Below are 20,893 nucleotides of genomic sequence, written 5' to 3'. Positions count from 1 at the left end.
GACTGCTCAAACTGCACAAGAATAGAGTGTCAGACATAACTGGCAACTTCTGAAGAAAGGGAAATTGAGGATTAGTGTATGTCCGGTTCTTGTGTAATTTTGTCATGGGAGAAAGCAAATTTGCATGTTTCCAGAGTAAACTGCAGGAGCTACTGCTGCCCTGCCCTTCTGCCCCACACACAGGCTGACAACGCAGAGAGCTGTCAGTGCCCTTGAAAGGAGACCAGCTTTACCCCCTTATTGCTGTGCTGTGCTTAGTCGCTCAGTCTCTGACTCTGCGACCCCAAGGACTGTAGCCCACCAGGCTCCTCTGTCCATGACGATTCTCCAGCCAAGAAGACTGGAGTGGGTTGCCATGCCCGCCTCCAGGGACTCTTCCCAACCCAGGGATCGAACCCAGGTCTCCCCCATTGCAGGTGGATTCTTTACCCTGAGCCACCAGAGAAGCCCAAGGAGCATGTAAATGAGCCTTCAGAGTAATCAAGATCAGATCAGAATTCCCTCATTTAAAAAAAAAAAAAAGCCACACTGCGCTTTTTTTCATTATGTACAAATTTCCTTTATATTTAATCCCAAACTACATAAATCCCATATAAAAACAGATATGTGTAATTTAAATGAAGTTTTTTTTAAGGTGGAAAATTCAAACAAAGGCAGAGCTGGATGTACCAAGAGAGTTGCAACTCATCTTTGGCAATCAAGAGAAGTGAAAAATCTGAAAATCATCTCTCAGTATAGAGATGGTGACCCTCGGAGCCCATTTTTGTGTAGCAGTAGAATAAAAGAACAAAGGAAATCTTATGCCCCAACATCACACACCAGGTCTACAAACAGGGCAGTTGCTATATATCCCACTAGTGATTAAGCAGCTCCCTTTTAAAGATATTACACCTTCTCGTAAAGCCACACAAATGTCCAAATTGCTACAGTAGGATGCATAGTTTCCTAATGAACTGTCTCAAACTTTTTCAGTCATGATCCTTCCAAGATTCTGTTAAAGCTGTGAACTCCTCTCATTGAAAAGCTCTTAAATTTGCATATTTATCAATCTTGTACACATTTCTTTGGATTCAGAAGCCCCCTGAAATTCCACATGTAGGTCCATGAAACCAGATCAAGAACCAAAGCTTTAAAGCAGGGGTCCCCTACTCCCTGGTCATGAACTGGTACCGGTCCATAACTTGTTAAAAACGTCCATGAAGCAGGAGTGGAGCAGCAAGCGAACAAAGCTTCATCTATCTTTACAGTCACTCCCCATGGCTTGTATGATCACCTGAGCTCTGCCTCCTGTCAGTCATATCAGCAGAGGCACAATAAATGTAATGTACTTGAATCACCCCAGAACCTTTCCCCTCCCCTTGTCTGTGTGAAAATTGCTTCCATGAAACCAGTCGTTGGTACCAAGAAGTTTTGGGACAGCTGCCTTAAAGGATGATAGAAGTGGGAAATGAAGGGCCACAACAGAATTACTGATCATGAACAGTATAAATGATTCTCCAAAAGAGGCCTGACATCTTCAGAGCCCCTTAAATTTTCTCCATTTCCCATTTTGTTTCTTTAGTTTCCACATTCCTACAAAAAGTGTCAAAGATTCAGATACTCAACTTTCCAGAAGCCACCTGGAGAAACCACTGCACCTGCCAGAGGGGGTCACTATGCAGCTAACTGTTCAGTTACCAAAAAAAAGAAAAAAGCATACCTTTGTTCTTTTCCATAACTGCACTCAGAAGGATTACTCTAAAATGCATTTTCCACACTGTAAAGTGTGTCCTAACAAAGCACAATAAACTCGACAGCAATGTGATTACTGTGCTTGTAAAACAGTTGGTGTTTTAGCAATATGCCCTTAAAAAAAGTATGCTTGGAAAAATGGATTCTGTTTCAACGTTAAAAGGACATAATTATTTTTCTGCTGCATAACAATTTTTAAATGTTAATGAGTTAAAATACAGCACCAAAACAGCTCCCATGCAATAATACTGTGTATCATTTGGCTGCCTGGTTGGTTCTGTTCTTGTGTTTTCCCTTAACTGGTCAGATAATATGCAACAATCTATGTCAAACAGAGGTATCAAGCATCATCATCACATGATACAGTTTGCTGTTCACAAATTTTCTCTGGATTTATATAGACTAGGGTTTCTCAACCTCAGCCCCATAAATATTTGGGGGCTGACGAGTCTCTGTTGTGGGGGCCGCACTGTGCAATGTTGAGTGTTAAGCAGCATCCCTGGGCTCTACTTACTAGGACCAGCAGCACCTCCATGTCCAACCCCAAAGCACAACAATCAATATGTCTCCAGATATTACTAAATATCCTCTGGGGGATAAAATTGTCCCCAGCTGAGACTCACTGCTGTGGAGCATAGTTACAGGAAAGTAATCGTCAGTAAGGCAGAATGACCTAGATCAGCAGTCTCAATTTTTTTGGCACCAGGGATCATTTTCATGGAGACAATTTCTTCCTGGACTAAGAGAAGAGGGGTGGTTTCAGGATGATTCAAACACACTACATTTATTGTGTACTTTATTTCTATTATTGTTACATCCACCCCACCTCAGGTCATCAGGCTAGATCCTGGAGGTTGGGGTCCCCTATACTAGATCACAGTACCTAAACAATCTACCTACTGGATACAAGGTCTAATCTTCTGAAATTACATTTGTCTAATATAGTGATCAGGGCTTCCCAGGTGGCTCAGTGGTAAAGAATCCTTCTGCCAAGCAGGAGACTCAAGTTTATCTCTGGATGGGGAAGAGCCCCTGGAGAAAGAAATGGCAACCCACTCCAGTATTCTTGCCTGGAGAATCCCATGGACAGAGGAGCCTGGCAGGCTACAGTCCATGGAGGTGCAAAAGAGTTGGACATGACTGACCGACTAAACAACAACAATATAGTGATCAGCGGCAGTTGCATGACTCATATCTGTTAAAAGTGTTAGCAGGCCCATTGAGTAAAAAGTAATTGATTTGCAACCTCCACAATTTCATACAGCAGATAAAGGAAATCCCAAAATCTCATGAAACAGTTTCCTTTATTTATTCAATGGGTGTCCATTAAAAGCCGAGACTATGTCAGGCACTGTGTTAGAAGCTGAGTTCCAGGGCCAAAAGGGCAGAAACATTGCTGCCTTCATGGACTGTCAATGTCAATGGGAATGTCAGGTAAGGAAACGGACAATGATAGATGGTAAGTGCTAACATGAGGAAAGTAGCTGGAGCACTTTAGCTAGATTTAAAAAATTGAAAGAAATTCCTAGAAGACATTCTATTTAAGCTAAGAACTAAAGGATGGATAGAAATAATGCAGAGGAGAGACAATGAGAATATGACTAAGAAGCTGGAACAGTGTGAGAGTTGGCTGAGAGCAGTGACAGAGCACAGAGTGTTTAAAGAAATATAAATATGATCATTATGGAGAGAATATAGGAAATGAGGGAGATATTAGACATGTAGAAAGCAGGGACTAAATCATAAAGCCATGTGAAAGAGTTTGAGGTTTATTTGCAAGGCATTGGCAACTCACTAAATAATTTCAAGAAGGAAAGCAGAATTACTAGATTTTTACAGAAAGATTGCTCTAGCCATAGTCATTTGTATTAGTCACAGTTCTCCAGACAAACAGAACCAATAGAAGAGACACATATATCTCCTAGAGAGGGAGAGACAGAGAAAGAAAAAGAGAGAGACAGATTGATGATAAGGAGTGGGCTCACCGGGCTATAAAGACCAAGAAGTCCCACAGTCTATTGTCTGCACACTGGAGACCCAGGAAAGCTGGTGGTATAGTTTTAGTCCAAGTCTAAAACCTTGAGAACCAAGAGAGCCAGTGGTGTGCTTCTAGTTCTAAGGCAGGTGGAATTCTGTCTTACCTGGAGGGAGGAGGAGAGGAGCCTCAGCCTGCTTATTCTTTTCTGGCCTTCAACTGACTGCATGAGCCTGACCCACCTAGGAAGAGCAAGCTACACTGAGAGCCAGCTACTCAGTCTACTGATTTGCATATTAATCTCTTTCAAAAACACTCTCAGAAACACCAAAGTAATGTTTGACCAAATCTCTGGGCGCCCCATGGCTGAATTAGGTTGACACACAGAATTAACCACAATGGTCAACAAAAAAGGAACACAGGATCCAGGAAAATATAAGAAAATTTGGTGTGGTAAACTAGGCAAGATATTATAGTGACTTGAACATGGAAATTTTACCATCCATTCTTGTAATAGATATCACAACCTGGCACACAGTAGGAGCTTATTGAATACATAGGTAATATCTGTCAAAGTAGTGAACGAATGTAAGTACATGAAGTCAAAAGCATTTTTGAAGAATGTATTTAATTTAAAAGATTGGAAAGTAGTCCCACATGTCTGTGATAGCATGTCTCCATAAGAATAATTTCAACAGTCCTATTCAAATCAGAAACCATTTAATGATATTCCAAACCTTGAGTGCTGTTAACAACCAATACCAGTTAAGCCGCAATGTTAAAAATACTCATACACTCTTGATGGAATTCCTGGATAGCAATCTGGCAGCATTACAAGCACTAAAATTGTTCTTACCTTTTGGCTTGGTAATTCTCCAAGTTTCTATTCATTGCAGTGAAAAAATGAAAGCAACTTAATTTCTAATATGGAAGAAAGCACAAATTAGTATCCACCAAGTGAAAATCTTGTTTTCAATATCAGCTGGATGAAATAGACAACACTTTAAAAAAATATGTTAACAGATTAGAATACAGAACTTTCTATATAATAGAATCCTAAATGCTCATCTGTTTTGTTCCAGGCTTACCTACATTAACTAAGATGGAAAGCTCAGCTCTGAACAAATGAGGGCAATAATCTTAATTTATTGTATGTGCATATAGTTAATCGTGTACTTGGAAAATTTTAGTTATTCATTTTTTTACTGAAATTAGTCAGATTCTATCACTTCAATAGCCACTCAAAGGATGTTATAAAGAAAAGGAATAAATGAATGGATGAAAGAATTGTTGCTCTCAATTGCAAATGACCAGATGTCTGCCTATGAACTGTAGACTCTCTATTTGGCTCACAACAGAGGAAAGTAACAAACCTCCGAAGACTATCTTTCCAGTGATCCTTGCATATCCTGACTGTTTTGAGAGGACTTTAAGACCCCGGGTTTGGAAAGGCAGAACAGTTTACCAGAATTTTTTGTTCTTGGAGTCACATAATTCAATTCAGTTGGTTTTCAAATTTCTATAAAACTGTGAAGGGCCTCAAAAGGTCTTGCAGCCTGGTCTCTGTCAACTGAGAATAACAGCTGAGTATGTGTGTGTGTGTCAAGCGACAAGGACAGAACTTCCTTTCATATGTGTTTCCAGTACTGAAGAACCTCCTTTGTCAATTCTTACTTCAAGTTCAGTTCATTCCTTCTTGTCTGACCTTCATAAAGTATAGAACAGCTGGGTTCCATACTTTTTATATAATCCTTTAACACTATCAGAGAGTTACTTGTTTATCTATTAGTTCTCAACTCTTCCCAACCCCATGCCCTGCAGAATTGTTTTATCCTCATTGTCCTGATACCCATGCTTCTCCCATCAGTAAGGTATATGTCCCACACCTCACTTCTCACCTCTTCTTGAAAGCCTTTCCCAATTACAAGGCTCACATAGAATTCAAGGCTATGCTAATCAATACTTTTAAAAAGTCAGTTCTTGAAAGTTGACTATAGAATGAGAATAAGGAGATACATCCCTGGTATATGTTTCCTAGGATTCTCTCCCCATGGGAAGAGATGAAATATATTTAGTATGCTTCATCATTTGCCTAAAGCATTACCTATAGAGTTCCTACAAGAAGTTGTCTTGAAAGTTTCATTAAAACACTGCTTCATTATCCTAAACAAGGCTTGTTCATAAACTAAAAAATAATTTACAACTTAAACAGAAGTCCCATGTTTCTCTCTGGAGTGGATCATCCATTAGAAGGATGAAGCTCATTGAGTGCCCCAATTCAATCTATAAATTTATTGAGGGGGGCATACAGGAGAAACAATTTAATGGCAATCTTTAATTTTGCTATTTTAAAGTATGTTTAGACCTTGTGGCTTAATTGGGCTATAGAAATATGAGGGAAGAGTTGTAGACACTGAGCACATTCCATGCTATGACTATAGTATGTATTACTAAAGCACCTAGGTAGTGTTAGAAACACAAATAAGAAAGTACCACTGTTAACTGCTTAGTAGTTGTATGTTATTGGAACACTTATTCTTAAAAATAAGGAACATATTCCTTCCTCCTTTGGCATTCTACAGATTGATTTTTTGCCCTTTATCAGTGATTGCTAGAATAAAGTGCTATTCAAAAAGCAACTGATAGGAATAGCTTCATATTCTCTCTCTCTCTTTCTCACACACACACACACACACACACACACACACAAAATTTCAAGATAAAATTAATAGTGTTACTCTTTGAACACTAAAATGTTTAACCATCATTGCCAGCATAGTTTATCTTCCAAATTTCAGCAAAGAATTGAAACACAACTGTTAATTGTATTATTAGTTGGAAATGATTAAAATTGAAAACTTTTATAGTTTAATTCTAATCTGTCTATGTGATTGTTGGTCCATTAAATGTGTATTTATAATCAATTGCCAAGAAGTTCTCCAGATAAATAGACATTAGCCTGGGTGGTTTTTTATATCATTAACAAAATTTTTTATTAAAAAAACTTTCTGCAAACAATTAGGTAGGCCTCTGCTTTCCAAATGAATACTGAATCCATTTTTTACATTAGATATTAAAACTGTGCTCTTTCAGTGTCATGAATACTAATGATATCTCATATGCAAAGTACATTTGATTCTGGCTAACTGTAAAACTAAATAAATTAATGGTCTACATAAAATTTTCACTTTTTTTTTTTACTTTGTCAGTAAAGTGTCATTTTCAAAGCATAAAATTGTGTAAAATAAAATATTTTACCTGTGGGAGAACACAACCAAAATATTTTGTGAGAACTGGAAAGCTAAGAGAGCTAGAAGACTCTCCAGGGCTACCAGAGAGACTAACTCTGTAGACAGGAAATAGGAAAAAAGTAGGAGTCAATGGTTTTCCATAAAATGTGACTCCCCAAAAGCTCTCAGTCCACTGCAGTCATAGGGAGGGATCAATACAGACTTGCTAATCACAGAATGCCTGGTGACCACTCCAACAGTATATTTTACTATATGTGGTTGACTAAAAAAGGATAAAGTGCTCATATTTTTTAAGCAAGATTTATAAAAATTTTCTTTAAAACCTGGATTAAATAGACATTTCCATGGTTGTCTTCAAATAAAGATTTTATTTTTTCAGCTTGTCTTACTTTTTTCCTTTTGACAGCTACAGTTCCCAAAGGAACAAATGAGAATAACATTTCATAGATGAGAAATCATATCCCCTTCATCAAACATCTCACCTCTTGACATTACTTGCAATTGGATAAACATGGAGGATAGTCCTATTGAATTGATTCCAACTTTCGCTGGACAATTACCATTCACCTGCTACATTTCTGAAGCAAAGTGATTCTGCTGCCAGTACAGTCTTTAAAATGCTGAGCATGGTGGAGACATACTCTTATCAAATGAGATGTTACAGTTCAATAAATATTTATTAAAACCCATACTCTTCACAGGGTAATATTTCTTTTCTTTGAACAAATGGTTTTAACTTAAAGGAGGATGATACATTTTAATCAGCTTAATTGCATTAGATTTTTTCCAGGTCTATTACATATTCCAAATGAAACAGGCACCAACACCTTATTTAATTTTGCACTGATAACCAGAACATTAACTGAGTCTTGAGTAAAATATCTTCATCCAAACCATTTCTTTGCATAAGGAGTAACTGTAAGACAAATTCCATTATTACCACATTAAGAGGTTACTGCTGCTTCAAGTATATTTACATTTTTACCATTTCATTTACTGCATGTTGTAATGGTCAAAAAATCAAATACCACTTGTGGTTTTATTTTAAAACTAAATGAACACTTAGTCTTCTGTGAAGAAGAGAAGAATGTCTGGTTGTTTCTACCACCTTCCAACCAAGAAGCTATAGCCACACTTCTAACTACACTTCTCACTCAAAGAGGTGGCCCCCAGGAAAAAAGTCATGTCTTAACTTTGGAAGATATAAGTCAAATTTCCTATAACAGAAGGAGAAGGTGAAGTATGAGAAACAGAACATTCCCACTCTGCTCGGGAGGCATGAGGTGGGCAGAGATGCAGCTATGCGACTGCTAACTCAGCAGCCACTGTGAGTCAGAGCCATTCCGCCACAGCTATAATAACAGCTACAGCCAAAGGTCGGAGTCCTGCTGAAGTTATCTCAATGTGTTAAATATGAGACTTTAGACAGAAAACAGTATCATAGACAAATGAATTCTTCCTCATGACTCATGAACTCACTTGTTTTCCACTCCATCTGATTTGGGAAGTACTCAAATCATATTCATATATCATGTTCACAACATGACATTTATTAGGTAAGGTTTGAATAAGAAAAAATTGCTATCAGTAGATTGCAATGACTGGCATGAGGAAAAACAAACCCCTCCTAGCAATTCTTACAAGACTTTATTCCACATCAACAAGCAAAAGCAAATACACAACTTCCATATGCATAATGTAGTAGGTATAGAACTTGTGCAATGGACACAGATTTTTTTTTAACCCATTTCTTCTATTTTGATGGAAGCCATTAGAATGCTATCAACATACCTCTCCTTTTAAAGGTTTATATTTTGAAGATGCAGTTTGAAATGCATAAATGTCTTCTAAGTAAAATCACTAATCTGCATTGTGATAATTTATCATTTTCTTTAACTGTTCTAGTATTTCCATAGTGTAGCTCTCCCCCTCACCATCATTTTCTCCTGTATTAATAACCCTGAACTTCTCAAAAGGTCAACTATGTTCGGTTGTGCAGCATTTTTAGTGATTAGTCATTGTGAATTGAATAGACTCATTCAAAATATATAAAAATTATTATCCATCCTGAATGCACACACAAAATATCAATTTTAAATACTTGAATGTCTTGCCCATCTCTCCATCACCATTGTGGCCTGAGTGCCCAAAAGCATTCAGACTACATACTGAAGAATATGATGGACAATTCATTTCTAGATAATTTAGTACGAAACAAAACCAAGCCTTCCTCATAAAGATGTCTGGTCCAACAAATCACAATTTGACCTAAAGCCAACAGGGAACTAGTGCCTAAGGAGTTAATTACTGTAAATTCAGTGATACACCCTGGGACTTCTTCTCTGCTGAAAGAAACCAAAATTGCACACACCCATTATTCAAGAAAATGCCTCTCTTCTATTCAAGTTGAAAGGTTCCTATTTTGAAACTACACAGGACTGACTAATTACATATTTGGGCTTCTCAGATGTGCAAGACAAAAGAATTGTTTATCTTCTAAAGAAATTCATTTAGTGAGTTTCATAGTAATCATGTATCTGAAACTTGTGTTTTGTTAAATGACTCTAGAACCATGAGGAACAATATTTTATATTCTACTTTTTCTTGTGTGTGTGTATGTGTGTGCTCAGTCATGTCCAACTCTTTGAGACCTCATGGACTGTAGCCCACCAGCTCTGTCCAAGGGATTCTCCAGGCAAGAAAACGAGCAGTTTGCCATTTCCTACTCCAAGAGATCCTCCAGACCTAGGGATCAAATCCTCACCTCTTGAGTCTCCTGCATTGGCAGGCAGATTCTTTACCACTACACCACCTGGGAAGCTCTTTATTCTTACTTAGTGACTTTTCATTCTAGAACTATGGAATTCAGGCAGAGAACCCAGTTTGAAATAGAGAAGAAGAAGGGAGAAGAACCAAATTAACAAAATTAGAAATGACAATGGAGAGATCACAACAGACAACACTGAAATACAAAGGATCATAAATGACTACTACCAGCAGCTCTATGCCAATAAAATGGACAACTTGGAAGAAATGGACAAGTTCTTAGAGAAGTATAACTTTCCAAAACTGAACCAGGAAGAAATAGAAGATCTTAACAAACCCATCACAAGCAAGGAAATCGAAACTGTAATCAGAAACCTTCCAGCAAACAAAAGCCCAGGACCAGATGGCTTCACAGCGGAATTCTACCAAAAATTTAGACAAGAGCTAACACCTATCTTACTCAAACTCTTCCAGAAAATTGCAGAAGAAGGTAAACTTCCAAACTCATTCTATTAGGCCACCATCACCCTAATTCCAAAACCAGACAAAGATGCCACAAAAAAAGAAAACTACAGGCCAATATCACTGATGAATATAGATGCAAAAATCCTTAACAAAATTCTAGCAAACAGAATCCAACAACATATTAAAAAAATCCTACACCATGACCAAGTGGGCTTTATCCCAGGAATGCAAGAATTCTTTAATATCTGCAAATCAATCAATGTAATACACCACATTAACAAATTGAAAGATAAAAACCATATGATTATCTCAATAGATGCAGAAAAAGCCTTTGACAAAATTCAACATCCATTTATGATTAAAACTCTCCAGAAAGCAGGAATAGAAGAAACATACCTCAACATAATAAAAGCTATATATGACAAACCCACAGCAAGCATGACCCTCAATGGTGAAAAATTGAAAGCATTTCCCCTGAAGTCAGGAACAAGACAAGGGTGCCCACTCTCACCACTACTATTCAACGTAGTTTTGGAAGTGTTGGCCACAGCAATCAGGGCAGAAAAAGAAGTAAAAGGAATCCAGATAGGAAAAGAAGAAGTGAAACTCTCTCTGTTTGCAGATGACATGATCCTCTACATAGAAAACCCTAAAGTCTCTACCAGAAAATTACTAGAGCTAATCAACGAATACAGTAAAGTTGCAGGATATAAAATCAACACACAGAAATCTCTTGCATTCCTATACACTAACAATGAGAAAACAGAAAGAGAAATTAAGGAAACAATACCATTCACCATTGCAACAAAAAGAATAAAATACTTAGGAGTATATCTACCTAAAGAAACAAAAGACCTATACATAGAAAACTATAAAACACTGATGAAAGAAATCAAAGAGGACACAAACAGATGGAGAAACATACCGTGTTCATGGATTGGAAGAATCAATATTGTCAAAATGGCTATACTACCCAAAGCAATATATAGATTCAATGCAATCCCTATCAAACTACCAACGGTATTTTTCACAGAACTAGAACAAATAATTTCACAATTTGTATGGAAATACAAAAAACCTCGAATAGCCAAAGTAACCTTGAGAAAGAAGAATGGAACTGGAGGAATCAACCTGCCTGACTTCAGGCTCTACTACAAAGCCACAGTCATCAAGACAGTATGGTACTGGCACAAAGACAGAAATATAGATCAATGGAACAGAATAGAAACCCCAGAGATAAATCCATGAACTATGGTCACCTTATCTTCGACAAAGGAGGCAAGGATATACAATGGAAAAAAGACAACCTCTTTAACAAGTGGTGCTGGGAAAACTGGTCAACCACCTGTAAAAGAATGAAACTAGAACACTTTCTAACACCATACACAAAAATAAACTCAAAATGGATTAAAGATCTAAATATAAGACCAGAAACTATAAAACTCCTAGAGGAGAACATAGGCAAAACACTCTCTGATATAAATCACAGCAGGATCCTCTATGACCCACCTCTCAGAATTTTAGAAACAAAAGCAAAAATAAACAAATGGGACCTAATGAAACTTAAAAGCTTTTGCACAACAAAGGAAACTATAAGCAAGGTGAAAAAACAGCCCTCAGATTGGGAGAAAATAATAGCAAATGAAGCAACAGACAAAGGATTAATCTCAAAAATATACAAGCAACTCCTGCAGCTCAATTCCAGAAAACTAAATGACCCAATCAAAAAATGGGCCAAAGAACTCAACAGACATTTCTCCAAGGAAGACATACAGATGGCAAAAAAACACATGAAAAGATGCTCAACATCACTCATTATCAGAGAAATGCAAATCAAAACCACAATGAGGTACCATTACACGCCAGTCAGGATGGCTGCTATCCAAAAGTCTACAAGCAATAAATGCTGGAGAGGGTGTGGAGAAAAGGGAACCCTCTTACACTGTTGGTGGGAATGCAAATTAGTACAGCCACTATGGAGAACAGTGTGGAGATTCCTTAAAAAGCTGGAAATAGATCTGCCATATGACCCAGCAATACCACTTCTAGGCATACACACTGAGGAAACCAGATTCGAAAGAGACATGTGCGCCCCAATGTTCATCGCAGCACTGTTTATAATAGCCAGGTCATGGAAGCAACCTAGATGCCCATCAGCAGACGAATGGATGAGGAAGCTGTGGTACATATACACCATGGAATATTACTCAGCCATTAAAAAGAATTCATTTGAATCAGTTCTAATGAGATGGATGAAACTGGAGCCCATTATACAGAGCGAAGTAAGCCAGAAAGATAAAGAACATTACAGCATACTAACACATATATATGGAATTTAGAAAGATGGTAATGATAATCCTATATGCAAAAAAAGAAAAAGAGACTCAGATGTATAGAACAGACTTGTGGACTCTGTGGGAGAAGGTGAGGGTGGGATGTTTCAAGAGAACAGCATCGAAACATGTATATCTAGGGTGAAACAGATCACCAGCCCAGGTTGGATGCATGAGACAAGTGCTCAGGCCTGGTGCACTCGGAAGACCCAGAGGGATGGGGTGGAGAGGGAGGTGGGAGGGGGGACCGGGATGGGGAATACATGTAAATCCATGGCTAATTCATTTCAATGTATGACAAAAACCACTGCAATGTTGTAAAGTAATTAGCCTCCAACTAATAAAAATAAATGGAAAAAATAAATAAAAATTAAAAAATAAAAAAATCACACACCATGACCAAGTGGGCTTTATCCCAGGAATGCAAGAATTCTTTAATATCCGCAAATCAATCAATGTAATACACCACATTAACAAATTGAAAGATAAAAACCACATGATTATCTCAATAGATGCAGAAAAAGCCTTTGACAAAATTCAACATCCATTTATGATTAAAACTCTCCAGAAAGCAGGAATAGAAGAAACATACCTCAACATAATAAAAGCTATATATGACAAACCCACAGCAAGCATGACCCTCAATGGTGAAAAATTGAAAGCATTTCCCCTGAAGTCAAGAACAAGACAAGGGTGCCCACTCTCACCACTACTATTCAACGTAGTTTTGGAAGTGTTGGCCACAGCAATCAGAGCAGAAAAAGAAGTAAAAGGAATCCAGATAGGAAAAGAAGAAGTGAAACTCTCTCTGTTTGCAGATGACATGATCCTCTACATAGAAAACCCTAAAGTCTCTACCAGAAAATTACTAGAGCTAATCAACGAATACAGTAAAGTTGCAGGATATAAAATCAACACACAGAAATCTCTTGCATTCCTATACACTAACAATGAGAAAACAGAAAGAGAAATTAAGGAAACAATACCATTCACCATTGCAACAAAAAGAATAAAATACTTAGGAGTATATCTACCTAAAGAAACAAAAGACCTATACATAGAAAACTATAAAACACTGATGAAAGAAATCAAAGAGGACACAAACAGATGGAGAAACATACCGTGTTCATGGATTGGAAGAATCAATATTGTCAAAATGGCTATACTACCCAAAGCAATATATAGATTCAATGCAATCCCTATCAAACTACCAACGGTATTTTTCACAGAACTAGAACAAATAATTTCACAATTTGTATGGAAATACAAAAAACCTCGAATAGCCAAAGTAACCTTGAGAAAGAAGAATGGAACTGGAGGAATCAACCTGCCTGACTTCAGGCTCTACTACAAAGCCACAGTCATCAAGACAGTATGGTACTGGCACAAAGACAGAAATATAGATCAATGGAACAGAATAGAAACCCCAGAGATAAATCCATGAACTATGGTCACCTTATCTTCGACAAAGGAGGCAAGGATATACAATGGAAAAAAGACAACCTCTTTAACAAGTGGTGCTGGGAAAACTGGTCAACCACCTGTAAAAGAATGAAACTAGAACACTTTCTAACACCATACACAAAAATAAACTCAAAATGGATTAAAGATCTAAATATAAGACCAGAAACTATAAAACTCCTAGAGGAGAACATAGGCAAAACACTCTCTGACATAAATCACAGCAGGATCCTCTATGACCCACATCCCAGAATTTTAGAAATAAAAGCAAAAATAAACAAATGGGACCTAATGAAACTTAAAAGCTTTTGCACAACAAAGGAAACTATAAGCAAGGTGAAAAGACAGCCCTCAGATTGGGAGAAAATAATAGCAAAGGAAGCAACAGACAAAGGATTAATCTCAAAAATATACAAGCAACTCCTGCAGCTCAACTCCAGAAAAATAAATGACCCAGTCAAAAAATGGGCCAAAGAACTAAACAGACATTTCTCCAAGGAAGACATACAGATGGCTAACAAACACATGAAAAGATGCTCAACATCACTCATTATCAGAGAAATGCAAATCAAAACCACAATGTGGTACCATTACACGCCAGTCAGGATGGCTGCTATCCAAAAGTCTACAAGCAATAAATGCTGGAGAGGGTGTGGAGAAAAGGGAACCCTCTTACACTGTTGGTGGGAATGTAAATTAGTACAGCCACTATGGAGAACAGTGTGGAGATTCCTTTAAAAACTGGAAATAGAACTGCCATATGACCCAGCAATCCCACTTCTGGGCATACACACTGAGGAAACCAGATCTGAAAGAGACACATGCACCCCAATGTTCATCCCAGCACTGTTTATAATAGCCAGGACATGGAAGCAACCTAGATGCCCATCAGCAGACGAATGGATGAGGAAGCTGTGGTACATATACACCATGGAATATTACTCAGCCATTAAAAAGAATTCATTTGAATCAGTTCTAATGAGATGGATGAAACTGGAGCCCATTATACAGAGCGAAGTAAGCCAGAAAGATAAAGACCATTACAGTATACTAACACATATATATGGAATTTAGAAAGATGGTAATGATAACCCTATATGCAAAACAGAAAAGGAGACTCGATGTGTAGAACAGACTTGTGGACTCTGGGAGAAGGCGAGGGTGGGATATTTCAAGAGAACAGCATCGAAACATGTATATTATCTAGGGTGAAACAGATCACCAGCCCAGGTTGGGTGCATGAGACAAGTGCTCAGGCCTGGTGCACTGGGAAGACCCAGAGGGATGGGGTGGAGAGGGAGGTGGGAGGGGGGACCGGGATGGGGAATACATGTAAATCCATGGCTAATTCATTTCAGTGTATGACAAAAACCACTGCAATGTTGTAAAGTAATTAGCCTCCAACTAATAAAAATAAATGGAAAACAAAAAATGAGAGAGAAATAGAGAAGAAATAATCATCTAGCTACATAGGTTTTCTGTCATCTGAAAACTTATTCAGGTTTAAAACAATTATAGTTTATGAGACAGTAATCATGGGCTTCCCAGGTGGTTCTAGTGGTAAAAAACCCACCTGCCAATGTAGGGGATATAAGAGATGCAGATTCGATCCATGGGTTGGGAAGATCCACTGGAGGAGGGCATGAAAACCCATTCCACTATTCTGGCCTGGAAAATCCCTTGGACAGAGAAGCCTGGTGGGTTACAGTTCATAGGGTCACAAAGAGTCAGACACAACTGAAGCAACTTATTATATAGACCCAGTTATTAATGACAGCAGGGAAATAAGTGGATTTCGACACAAATGGACACACTATAGTATATGTCCAGAGTCCTTTTTTAACTAACTCAAAAATAATCTGCTCCCAAGATATAAATAGCAGATTGGAAGAATGATATTGTCTTTTTTACTTTAGAAGGAAGGAAGGGAGGAAGAGAAAGAAAGAAAGAAAGAAAATGATCCTTGTTTTCTGTCATTGTATACTTTGCTCAAACTAAAACTGCTTTGTGGATAATATAGTTTTTAAAGAATAATTGGCCCCATGAGAAGTGTATGTGTGTGTGTTTCTATTCCCTCTTTACATTTAGCCTACAGAAGGGTATCCTTCACTGAATGCAAAGGGGCTTCCACTCCAACTCTGAATCCCAAGGCCAAGATTTTGCTTTCCTTTTAAGATATTATAGAACCCTGAAGCTGCTGACTCTGTATTTGAAAAGTGTCTATAGCTAAATTTTCCATTATAATCTGCTGAAAAAATTAGCTCCTCAAATCTTGCTGAGAAATTTCACGAGAAATTTGTTCTCTGATCATTAGCACTGAGATTCAGCAGAACCCAAGTATCCCCAACCATAGAGGAGCTGATCCAAAAGACAAATGCTAAATCTGTTATTTAGAACTCAAAACTGATTTAGCCAAAAAAAAAAAAAAAAAGTGATGTTTTCATGACAGCTAGGCTCATGCTCTCTCCATAATAACCTACTTAGCCTATTACATAATGTAATGTATAATACCCTGGAATTTTTAAGGCCAGAAAGCAGAAGATGTGGGTGACAATACAGGAGGTACAAGAGGGAATGGAAACGAAGCTTCCTTCCAACTTGGATGAAGAGTTCATGCAAGGCAAAAAAAAAAAATTGAAATAAGTAAAACTCTTCTTGCTTAAACCTCCTTTTGGAGCTCCTTGTCAATCACCTAATTTCTCTGGCTCATTCTTTCCAGCGCTTAGGATCATGCTCAACCATCGCTAAGCACCTCACCCAACAGGTCCCTGTTTAAGCAAATCCTCGGTCTTCAAGAAGCCTAAGCCCTGAACTGACTGCTACCTTTTACACTTTAATAAAATACTCACTCACTCTATGCAGTGCTCCTCAATTGGATTTTAGAAAGAAAACAAATAACTGACCATTTTCATTAACTTGTGAACTATTTTTATCTTCTCAGGGGTTCCTTGAATAATTTTCAGAGGCTCTCTTTATTCATCTGTTTTGTGTTTGAACTTTTTTTAAGAATTCTACCTTGATTTATCCACAGATGAAATACTACATTGAGATATATCTCTAGGCAGCTTTTCAGTAGTTGTTTCAGATATTACATTCTTTCACATGTATAATTTTCACAGCCTTTTCAGCGTTGATATTTTATCAGTGCAAGTGACATATCAAAAGCTTATCTTTCTTTAAATCCATAAACTCTCCCTCATTCATAATTGTCTTAAGTATTTCTTATATATACATTAAGAGCCACATCAAAAATAATTTATAAAACTAAGAGAAAAAGGAATATCAATTGCATAGATCCACATAGCCATATTTTCAATCTTTCCCTTGTCCTTTCTTTCTTTCTGATGTTCTAAGATACCTTCTTATATCATTTCCCTTCTGTTTATAAAATTGCTTTCAGCCATTACTTTATGGTAGTCCTTCTTGGAACAGATTCTCTTGGTTTTCCTTCATCTGAGAATGGCTTTATTTTTCTTTCTTCCTGAAAGATGTTTGCAATAGATATAGGATTTTTAGTTGATAGTCATTTTCTCTCAGCACTTAAAAAATGTCACACTTTCTTCTGATCTCCATGGTTCCTGAGAACTTCTCTGTCATTTGAATTCCTTTCCCCTATAGGAAAAGTGTCATTGCTCTCTTACTGCTTTTAAAGTTTTTCCTTAATCTTTAGTTTTCAAAAGTTTGATCAAGATTTCTTTGGGTTACACTGTTTACGGTTTGTTCAACTTGAATATCTAAGCTTATGAAAGTGTGTTAGTCAGTAATGTCTGACTCTTTGTGACCCCATGGACTGTAGCCCACCAGCCTTCTCTGGGATTCTCCAGGCAAGAAGTGGGTTGCCTGGAGTGGGTTGCCATTTCCCTCTCCAGGGTATCTTCCTGACCCAGAGATCAAACCCAGGTCTCCCGCATTGAGGCATGTTCTTTACCATCTGAGCTACCAGGGAAGCCCGTCTAGGTTTATATCTTACGCCAAATTTGGGTAACATTTAGCCACTATTTCTCCTAACATTTTTCTAGCCTTACATTTTTCCTCCTCTCTCCTGAGACTCTAGTGACACAGACATTAGATCTTTTGTTACAGTGTCAGATGTACTTGAGGCTCTAGTTTTTTTCCCCATTGATTTTCTCTCTGATATTCAGGTCAAATAGCTTCCTTTTCTTTTTAATCTTCATATTCACTGATCCTTTTGTCCTCTTCAATCTAATGTTAAGCCCATCCCATAAGATTTTTGTTTTGTTTGAGTGCTTTATGTTACTATACTTTAATTTTAAAATTTCAATTTGTCTTTGTAGCTTTTTATTTCTCTACTGAGACTTTCTATTTTTTTATTTGTATTAACATAATGCCTGTTTATAATTGCTCCTTGAAGCAGTTTTAAGATGGCCATTTACAGTTTTTCATAAAATAATTCCAATATTTGTTTCATCTCGGTGTTGACATTTGTTGATTATCTTTTCTCATTCAAACTGAGGTACTTCTGGTTCTTGGTGTGAAGAGTACCCTTCTCATAGCTGGGCCCTGGTGAAGCTCCTGGTTTTCCATTGGGCAGAGAGGGAGAGGGGTGATCCTTATAGCTCAGTGGCTACAAGCCTGGGATCCTGCTCAGGCTTCTCTGATACCACCTCTGTCTGCCCCAATCCTTAGATGTGATCAGCCATGCTTTTCTTCTTCTCAGATTTTTTCTCTTCCTTGCCTCTAAACTCACAGCTTTTCCTTAGTGTCCGGGATTTACCACAAAGAATAGTAAAATCAGATAGGGGAAAGGTGGTGATCAATTTGTCACTGGTTTTTCTTTGTGCATATGAAATATTTCTTAAGATAAGCAACTTTTCATAAAGTATCTATAGAGCATATTAAGGAAGTAAATCTGCTAATTTTTTCTTTTCTTTCTGAACACAGTTCCCATTTAGGAGAGATTTAAGGGGAAATGTGTGTGTGTGTGTGTGTGTGTGTGTGTCTGTGTTTAGATTAAATAAGGCAACAGAAAGGACAAAAATGATAATGAAAATGAGAAAGAAAAGAGAAAAAAGGAAATATTTTCTTTCTTTGTTTTTTTGGAAATATTTTCTAATTATTATTCTTGCTCTTCTTATCTCAAATTTGGGTTTCTGGGTGTGTTGGGCTTTTATTTATTTGACTTCTAGATTTTATTCTCTCCACCTATAATTTCTCCAATGACCTGAATTTATTCAGAGTCCAAAGATTAAAGAAATTAAGTCAACAGAAAAAATAAACTTGTTTTCACAGCAGATATGCAAAGTGTCTCATGTATCTAAACAAATGGCCAAGATGCTTTTTTTTTAATTCATGTTTTTTTTCTAAAGTAATACAAAAGTATTTATTTGTGAAAATAAATAAACAAGTAATGGATAAATGAAAAGTGTTTACTGTCAAAAAACTACATTACTAACTTAAGTCTGTAAAACCCACACAGTTATTGGAAAACTTCACATTATTGGAAGAGAGGAAAAATGAAATGATTAGCTTTCAAATCCTTTTCTGCAAGTGCTTCTCATAAACAGCTTCAAAATTAAGAAGACCAAGCAAAACAGAATCATGTCTAACCTTTAGTTTCACTTCTCTTTCAAAACCAATGCTTTTTTTTTTCAACCTTAATTTGCAAAAAAAGTAAAGTTGGATAGAAGACAAAGTGGAAGCAATATTTGCAAAATCTGTGGAAACATGGCTGTACTTTATAAAATTCAGTTTATAACCTTTCCTGGAACATGCAAAAGAACCAATCACAAAATTATCAGCATGGTTTTTTAAAGCTCATGTGCCATGGCAATTAAATATATTCACTATAAATGCATATCATTTAAAGCAATATCATGGGAAGCATGCCGTGATCCCCAGATAACTCAGACAATCAAATACCCTCTTCTCTCTAAATTACCCTCTCAGGTGTGACCCCACTTAACATGCCAAGAAAAAGAAGATAATATGAACTTAATAGAAAATAATTATACTGAATTGCCAAAAAAGAGAACAATGTCAAATCTTACCAAATCTAGAAGGTAGCTAGTCATTGTCCCTTCCTGTCTTAAGCCCTCCAAATATGGGTTTTTCAATAAAATAAAATAAAATTTTTCATTCAGTGCCTTCATGTCAATTGAACAATTTATATTTAAAATGCAATTCTAAGAGATAATTTAATCCAATCTTTCATTTTACAGATGAGGAGACAGAAATGATCTTCCACAGTTAGTCTCTAGAAGTTTCTTTTTTGTGTTTTAATATCCATAAAGTATATATTCATGCGTGCTTTCTCTGTACATGGAAGAAAGAGAGAAGAGACGGTTTTCTTTGACATAGTCATGCTACAGTATATATCTCAGGGATAGCCCTTAAACTGCCTCTGGCTTCTGTCAAGTCTGCTGACCTGATGGCTTCTTTCACATCTTTGAAAGACAGAGAAACCATTCATTCACCTGAAACTGTCACAACATTGTTTGTTAATCATTTACACGCCAGTACTATATAAAAAGTTTTTTTAAAAAAAGAGAGACCCAGAGAGCTCCCTACTCCCTTCTGCCATGTGAGGATACAGGGAAAAGATAGTCATCAAAAAAGAAAGAAAGAAAGAAGAGTCAATCTTGGAAGTGCTTCTGACTCAGGAGCTTGTTGGATTTGAGGCAAGATATTAACCAGCCCAAGTCACAGTTTCTTCATCTTATCTTTAAAAAAAATAAATTTATATTTGTGTGTGTGCACACGTGTGTGTGTGTGTGCTCAATCATTAGGTCATGTCCAATTTTGCCACCCTACGGACTGCACCCTACCCGGGTCATCCGTGGGGCTTCCCAGGCAAGAATATTGACGTGGGTTGCAATTTCCTCCTCCCGAGGATCTTCCTGACCCAGTGATCAAATCCATATCCCCTGCACTGACAGGCAGATTCTGAGACA

This window comes from Odocoileus virginianus, chromosome 13, assembly GCF_023699985.2.
Source record: "Odocoileus virginianus isolate 20LAN1187 ecotype Illinois chromosome 13, Ovbor_1.2, whole genome shotgun sequence".
Taxonomy (NCBI): Eukaryota; Metazoa; Chordata; class Mammalia; order Artiodactyla; family Cervidae; genus Odocoileus; species Odocoileus virginianus.
The sequence above is the reverse complement of the archived record's forward strand: the minus strand, read 5'-3'. Positions refer to the sequence as shown.